This window comes from Apteryx mantelli, chromosome 14 (genome assembly GCF_036417845.1).
Source record: "Apteryx mantelli isolate bAptMan1 chromosome 14, bAptMan1.hap1, whole genome shotgun sequence".
Lineage (NCBI taxonomy): Eukaryota > Metazoa > Chordata > Aves > Apterygiformes > Apterygidae > Apteryx > Apteryx mantelli.
Genome location: NC_089991.1, coordinates 5091703 through 5100011, shown reverse-complemented (window position 1 = coordinate 5100011; position 8309 = coordinate 5091703).

The window sequence follows — 8309 nt, the reverse complement described above, 5'->3', positions numbered from 1 at the left end:
CTCCCCTGAAGTCACTATCTGTACTCTTGTTAGTGAATATTGCTCAATATGAAAAGCAGTTTTAAAAATTATATAATTATTCTCCTAGATGTATTTTATCCTTAAAGTGTGTCTAAGTAGCTGAGACAGGAAAAAATCAGTCACTGAAGCTAGGAAGGGCTGCTCTGACCTTTAATTATAGGTGTCATATTAAAACTGTGTCACACTGCGCTTGCACATAATCAGACTAGGCTGCAGAATCTAGTCCAATATTCAGTTTACAGCCTATAACAATTGTATTTAGAACTTGATCCCAGTATATGGGATGCATATATTTCATGGCACCCGTTGACCAGAGAAAACAGGTACACAGCATTCACTTCGTTATAGACAGATGCAAATCTAAGTACTCCATTATCGTATCCTGTGCTTTGGTCACTTTTCAGTCATCACTACAACCCAACGTATATAAACAACTTCAGGAACTGGCTTAAGACATTGCCAATTCAACTGCTCCTCGTTTGCGGGGGAGGCAAACAAAATTCTCTTCCCTTTTATGCATTCTTTCTATGAGCTATGTTTGAAGAAAAAAAGCTTTATTTACATTTGTATGTATGTATTTTTTGTCAGGGCTGTAAGTTGCTTATAAATATCATTTCTAACCCTATGGACAATGTTCCATTTTAGCTGATAAATTTTGATGTCATATATGCTGCTGTCTCAAATGGCCTTCCTTACTGTGTAAGGGCTATGCTTAACATTTCTCTGTTGTATTTCTCTCTTTTGTCTTCTCAGATGGAAAATCACACACATTTTTTCTGTTTTTTTTTTTTTTTAACTTCCCTGTAATTTGTATGCTTTTAAGTGACAGTTTCTATGCGTATATATTGGATTTGGTAACTGAAGCAGGTATATTTTGCACTTAGCACAGAAATTGAGGAAGCTTTTGACCCTCCTCTTTTCCAGGGAAGTTAGTTCCAGTCTCAGACTGACTATGGAAAAAACATACCTAATTAGTACATAAACCAGATAAAAGATGCTGGTGGCCTTGTCTTATGTCAGGGCAGACATTCAGAACCAATCTGTTTATTCAGTCGTGTTCAAGTTTACAGTGCTTTTTGACATTTAAAAAAAAGGTATTAAAGAAATCAACAACACTGGTCAGTGGAAAGGCTTCTACTAAATCAGATCTACAGCTGTGTGAATACAGATTTCGTAGCTTACAGCTGTATTAGATAAGAACGCTTGCACTAATGAAGGCTAATTCAGGAGGAAACTCGCCTGTACAGCAAGCACTCTTTTTGTATTAGTGTGTCGGCTTTTGAAGAGTCTCATTACCCCTGTGCAACATTGCAGCTGGAGGAATAGGTGAACACAACAAAGCTGGATGTTTCCAGCAAGAAAAAAAAAGCCTCATTTCTTGAAATGCACAAGCCATCTATTATACTATTATTCCAGGCTGGATCATCAGCTAGTATAAGACACCGTGCATAATTAAAATCAATAGTTGGGAGGCTGATTTACATCTGCTAGGAATCTAGTTCTCTGCTTCAAGCATGCAAACCCCAGGTGGAACTGGGAAGTAATTTAGATAAGAACCACCAGCTTCACTATGTGCTGGCAGAACTGATTTCTGAGGAAAGATATGCAGAGCTTTCCTGGAGGAGGCTGCACAGCATTTCAAGGTATGAGATGATAGGAAGGCTCTATTACTTATATAAATTTGTATCCTTAGAAAGGAAGTGAATCAAGAGGGGAAAAAAAGGGATAAAACTTAGTGACAGGCAAAATTCGGAAGAGAAAAAGGAATAAGAGTAAATATTTTCTAATGGCTTCAGTAATAGAACACGGAATAATTTTGATAAAGATATGCAGCTAGGGCACCATGAAACTAGATGCAGATGAGTCACTGGAAATATTCCGTGTACATTAAACATTAATGGGATTTTTCTGCCTTTCTTTTCCCATATGGGAATTTTATATGATACTGTATTTTACTTGCATTGTATTCTTATCCTAACTAGTATGAGTAAAGAGTCTTTCACATAATTTTCTTAAAAGGGCATTTATCTGTTTTTGTTTGGAAGCAAGTCTGATGCTATGTGGCCCCAAAGAGGAAAAAGAAGCAAATATTGCCTTATGCCCATTAATCTCTCTGAGTATGAGCTGGTTCACGGCCACTGTTTAAAAAAAGACAAAAATTCCTGCAAGATGAGCAGAGCACACTATACTGTATAAAATGAAAGAGAATCAGAAGCCCATTCTTTCAGCCCATTCTTTCAGGACTCTTTCAGCAGACATCCATAATGCTGTATTGTATTTGCTAGAGACCTTGAGGAAAAACCCAATAGTTTATTTTCTGTGGCATGGTGCAGTGCTGAGGAAAAGTCCAAACACTTGTTTGTGCTCTTACAACAGCATCCTTCCTTTCAGAGCCAAAAAAGAGAGAGTGAAAGTATGATATCTTACCGCAAGTCCTTGGTTCCCTGCTGCTACTTCTCCTCAGAATGAAGCCTGGATTAAAGTGATAAAGAATAGGATATAAAATCCCAGAAGCACTGTAATTAAACAATCAAAATGACAAAATCTGCAAAGCTTTGGCGATTGAATTTTCATGACAGCAAGCACGGCATTAAATAGAAAAGACCAGTTTACTTAGTTCACTAGGTCTGGAGCTTATTGACATTAGTCTCCTGTTCACCTCAGGCACACATTCTAATCAACTCTTGTTATGGTCAGAGAGATGGGCAAAAGTCAGAAGGCAAAAATTTTAAACCTATAAATTGAGATTGTACTAGAAATGGTGAGATAAAAGCAAGATGAGTACCTGTCTATATAAATGCAGTAGTTACTTGAAACAGAATGCCTGAGAGTGTTTTATTAAAATCAGGCTTTTAATATAAAAGCAGAGGCTTATTAAATAAGTATTCCTCTTAAAGACTTAGTGTCCTCTGTCCATGTAAGCTGCATTCCAAGGTTATCGGAAGAACTGTTGCTGCGAGCTGAACTCGATTTAGCACATGTTTTTTGTGTGGTGAGTGGATGTGGAAAGGATTCAACAACACAAATCTGTCTGTGTTCTGAATGTGAAATGAACTTTTGTTAAAGATCTTGCAAACCTCAACTACAGCTGCACAATACTGATACAGCCAGCCAAGAGAAGATGACCTATTTGTGTCTCTCTGAACTTTGTATTCATCCTTTGATCGCAAGCAATGAAACCTGCAGCAATACACCAACTAGGAAGATGTAAGGAACAGCACCCCTGTATATTTAATTACCTTTATATGCTGCATGACTTAAGCTTTTACCTTAAGATTTTTTCTGATATAAAATCTTCCAACATAAGAAAACACTGTATGTCCAGGAGATTTTGAATCATGATTATGATCAGGGAAATTTCAAACACTGAAGGCAGAAGGTTAGAAAGGTCATATATTATAATGCAAATTTCATTGTTAGGATCCACAAAAATATACACCACTTCTATAAAGAGGAAGAAAATTAGATCCCATCGTTATCTGGATACATGAGACGGCAGCGACGTAGCTAGCCATGAATAAGAGGGTTTGCAAAAAGGCCTATCATCTGCCTGCTCCAAGCATTCGTGTCCTCCACATTTGTGTATGTTTCTCTGGCAGAAAATAAAACTATTCTCACGTCCCTGCCGGCTTATGTGCAGACTGTTCAAGCACCTGACATCTAAAGTGGATAATTACTGAAATGTTAGAATATGGTCGCCGTAATATAACAGCATCTAATGCTAATTCTTGCTCCAGTTCAAATCTCTCCCCCATGGAGAAGTGGCACCATTTCAACCAAGTGTATAATCATTATGGGAGAGACAGAGCAGGATCTTTTATGAGAGCCTAATACATGACAGCCACCCTACCAAGCACTCTAGACTTTAAAATATACTCTTCTCTTTATGCATCCTTTCTGCAGATGTCATCAGCAATGCAAAGACCATCATTGATACTGCCTAGAAGCCCCTATTAAAAAAATAAAAGTAGAAATTGAGTTGTTTAAACATTCTTGTTGATCACTCAGATTTAAAGTTTATCCTTCTAGGCATCTTCATGGCTGTTTGCCCCTCTCCCCTGTACAGGAAATCTCACAACATATATCATGTTTTCCCTTTGGGAGAGAGAGAGGGGGAAAGATGGACATAGTTCACCTAATAAGGCAGCAAAAGACAGAGTGTTTGAGGGCTTTAGCTCATCTTACAGTTGTGGTTATTATTTACTTAGTTCACTAGGTCTGGAGCTTATTGACATTACAGTCTCCTGTTCACCTCAGGCACACATTCTAATCAACTCTTGTTACGGTCAAATAAGTGGCTGGAGGCAGTTCCCCTGAAAATTCATTGCTTTTTAGATCAGTTTCTATATAATCAGAGCTCCTGCGTCAGCACTTACAGGAAGATTGTTTCAGCGGTTCGGTTGTTACAGAGCTGGCGTATTGCTTCTTGACCAAGTCTCTCAAATTCAGAAGCATCCCAGCGTGCAAGAACATCCAGGCAGGAAGCCAGGAGGAGTACAGCAGAGCTTCCTTGGCTTGCTTCTTCGACCCCCAGTACCTGCTCTTCTCTTGAACTTCACTCTCTACCAGGTCTATGGGGATATTTTCTCCAGCTTTTGCCTTGAACAAATTTTCCTATCCAAGTACATACAATATTTATGAAATGTCCTATATGGAACAAGCCCCAAACAGTACAACATAACACACTATCCAGAGTCAACAAGCACCAACTTTACAATATGCAAGCTAAGACTGCAAGATCCAGCTCTTTTCTATTCTGCCAAGAGCAGCTGAGAAATTCTTTCCCCTGTAGGCTTTCTAGCTTGATCTTTTAATAGCTTTCCCGCACCCAGTCCTATAAAACACAATCTAGATTCACTGCAGTGTGAGGCAGATTGTGTACATAAGTCACCCATCAGCTGTAGTAACTTTGTTAGCTATGTAGCAAATACCATGTAATTACAAGGTAATCACATTCATAATCATTAAAATAGTTCTGTGTAATAGACATATTAAGTTGTGATAATCTGTTATACAGAGCATACACGCATCTCTGAGGTAACATGCCTGAAGATATTTTCTGTAGGAATAACAGAGGCAAGTTCATCTCGGTATTTAGATCAATAAAAAGACTCTGAAGCTCTTATATTTGGTACTTGTGTCTTTTTATGCATGAAATTGTACTGAGTTTCTCTCTCTTACATACATAAAATAAAGAGAGAGAATACATTCTCTAGAATTTTAAGTACTGCATTCACTAAAGTTAACTTATGGAAATCAAAACTATATAGCGCTGGGGGAAAAAATCAAATTCTGAGAATTTCAAATCAAAATAAGATCCCTGTATTAGGATTCTGCTAGAAGAATTCAATGTGTCAGAACAGAACAAAGAAGCTCATGCCTGAGAAAACACATGACAAAAGAACAGAAGTATTTCGCAGGATAATTCTGTCACCCAGGAGCTGACTATTACCAGAATCAAAAGGGTTCACTGCATATATTAAGGCACGGTCTAGATGCCAACACACAAATGTCCACTTAAAACACTAAGCAGAAAATAAATAGCATAAGATAATGAAGTGAAGGCAGGCAGGTGAATCCCTAGGAAGCAGGGAGGACAGAGCAGTCATTTTCAGCAAAAATAGGTGCAACAGCAGAGTGAAAGAGGAGTGGGGAAGACTGGTTTGTACCCTGAATCCCAACAGAAGGGAGAACAGAAATGAGAGGAAAGGAACCTTCCAGGTGCCGTGCAGGACAGTCTTTGGTTCAAAGCATCATTTGCTTTTCCCATCACTCAGTGCACAAGCGAGCAAGATGGTTTAAATGGAAAGGTAGCGTGGTTGGTAAGAATGAGCATCAGGGAAGAAGTTGATGGTTTCTGTGTTAGCTTTGTACTTATTTTCCATGGTGTCTGTATTTGCGATCTGGGCCTGAGCTGGTGGTTTTGCTTTCCTGGCTCTCCTGACCCCCCTCTCTCGAGTCTAACAATTCAGAGACAGATAGGCATGCCTGCCGGAGCCTTTGGACTTCCCTCCCAGCTAAGATTTGTGTCACGCTGTAGGATCGTTCCTCCTCTTCTCTTTGAGCTCAGAGTCAAGCCAAGCAGCTTAAACCATCCATCATTTAAGCAACCCCTCTGACTTCAGGCTATAGGCAGCCACCCATATAGTCTTGGGTGGGATGCAGTAGAGACAGACAGCTTGCTTCATGTGAGAGAGACAGCCTGAAAATCACCCAAGGCTCTGGCCCACTTCTGCTCTAGAAGCCACAAACTGATATGATCATATAATAACCAATAGGTGGAAGGCAACAAGGGAAGAGGATAAATGAGGACGCAAACCTGAACTAAAACACAGAGTAAAGATGCTTTAATCTTTCAGTTGTATTTTGCCCGTGCCTAGTATGGAAATAATCATGTAAACAGCAGGAAAAGCTATTGGAGGATGCACATTCTGTTTCACGGCAGCTTTCAAAACCAGACAGTTTTGTTTCACAGTGAACAGGACCCAGCCCTGTGAAAGCTGTCATGAAAAGAGCTGTGTCAAAGCATTCAGTTGCTGATCAAAACCTGAATATTTCAGCTCTGAACAGTGTATAGATGCAGCCTTCCAGTAAGGGCTTTTCTTTCCTGTAGGAGACTGTATTAAATTCCTGGTCTGTTTATTCACAGTAGGGTCTTTTTTTGGTCCCAGAGTGCACCATGATCTGGCAGAAGAAGAACCCAAATTTTCTTGCCTGACTTCTCAGGGTGACCTAATAAGCTCTTCTTTGAGCTATATTTTCCCATCCTACATCACAGCTCTCTCTGAATTCTGTATTATACAGGGTTGCTGTAATGTTTAGATGTTGTCTTTTGTTAGAGTCTGGTAACAGCTAATGGAATGGCACACTTGGACAGGTTGCTCTCAGCACTCATGTGCAGCTCTAAGGCTTGGTGAGTACTTATCTATTCTACGTATGCCTCTATAGCATGACACAGTCTGGCATAGAGGCAGTGTATTCCTATCTATATGGTATCAAAGGTGTTTTGAAATAGGGGCTACACCCACAGGGTCACCATGTGAATGACCCTTTGTCTGCTGGAAAACTGGAAGCCTTTTTTGTCTCCACTTTGGAGCAAAGGCAGGAATTACAAAGCTTCAGTAGTGCAAGCAACCCAGCTGTTTTCTCAGAAATGTGCAAATCTCAATTAAGAATGTAAAAAGTTCAAACAATGCACCCAGTTAATAGACTCAGGCTATTTGGCAAGTTATAAATATTCTTGGAGAGTCATCAGCATCTTTCAGAAGCACAAGAAATTTTGCTTTGTTAGGATTGCTGTTGCCGCACATATTGCAAGGCATCAAAAAGAAAGAGTCCTGGCATGATTTCTTAGAGCTGAATTATTTACATGAAAGACTTATAAAATTAGATCCTTACTCCATAATCAAAAGACTCTTTACAATGATATGAAACAAAATGCTTTCATGGAGTGCAGAAGTCATTCCCGTATTTTATCTTTATATCCTATCTCCTTTAATCTTATAGCATGATGTGGACATCAGTTGAATCTACAAGTCTTTTAGCTCTGCAAAGACATTGCCTGGAAAAAAAATGCCTGTGGTAATGTGCATATTAGAGGAAGAAGAGAGATACTGATGTATCTCTCTTCACTTCTTTGGACCCTTTTCCTTGTTTCAAAACTATTTCAACTCCACTTCTAAACAGCGGTATAACATAGTACAGAAATATAACATGAACCTTTGTTGGTTGAACTAGGTTAGTTCATTATCTAGAATTCCTTAGTCTGCTTCCCCAAAATATAGCATAGACTACATGGGCAACTCAAGGCTGCTGATCAACATTTGATCAGCATAATTTTGATCACCATTTGACATCTGTCCAAATCTCTTACAGAGATGTGGCAACTGGGTACAAAATTCCAACCTAGAGTGTTTGATTTTGAGCTACCTAACATAGGATCAGGACTTGGAGAAAGGTCCTAATCAGCAAAATTAGACAGCACCCTTAATTTGTTCCTAAGATGCAAGTACAACCCAAATTTAGAGGGCTTTAGATCATCTTCTTTTGCCTTTTATAGTATTTTTCTCCCCTTCACACACCTCTAAGTTTTCCTCTTATTCCGCAATATTCACAGTACTACACAGTTCTCAAGCAAACTGAATGTGAGCTAATTCAAACTGTAAACTAGAAGAAGGATTCTGACCATCAAAACACTTGACCTTCTGAAAAGAAACCTTTTCAGTTGGAGTACTGGGAGCCTGGAACATACCAAGTTTCAAGGCACAGCTTACAATAGCTTTACATTA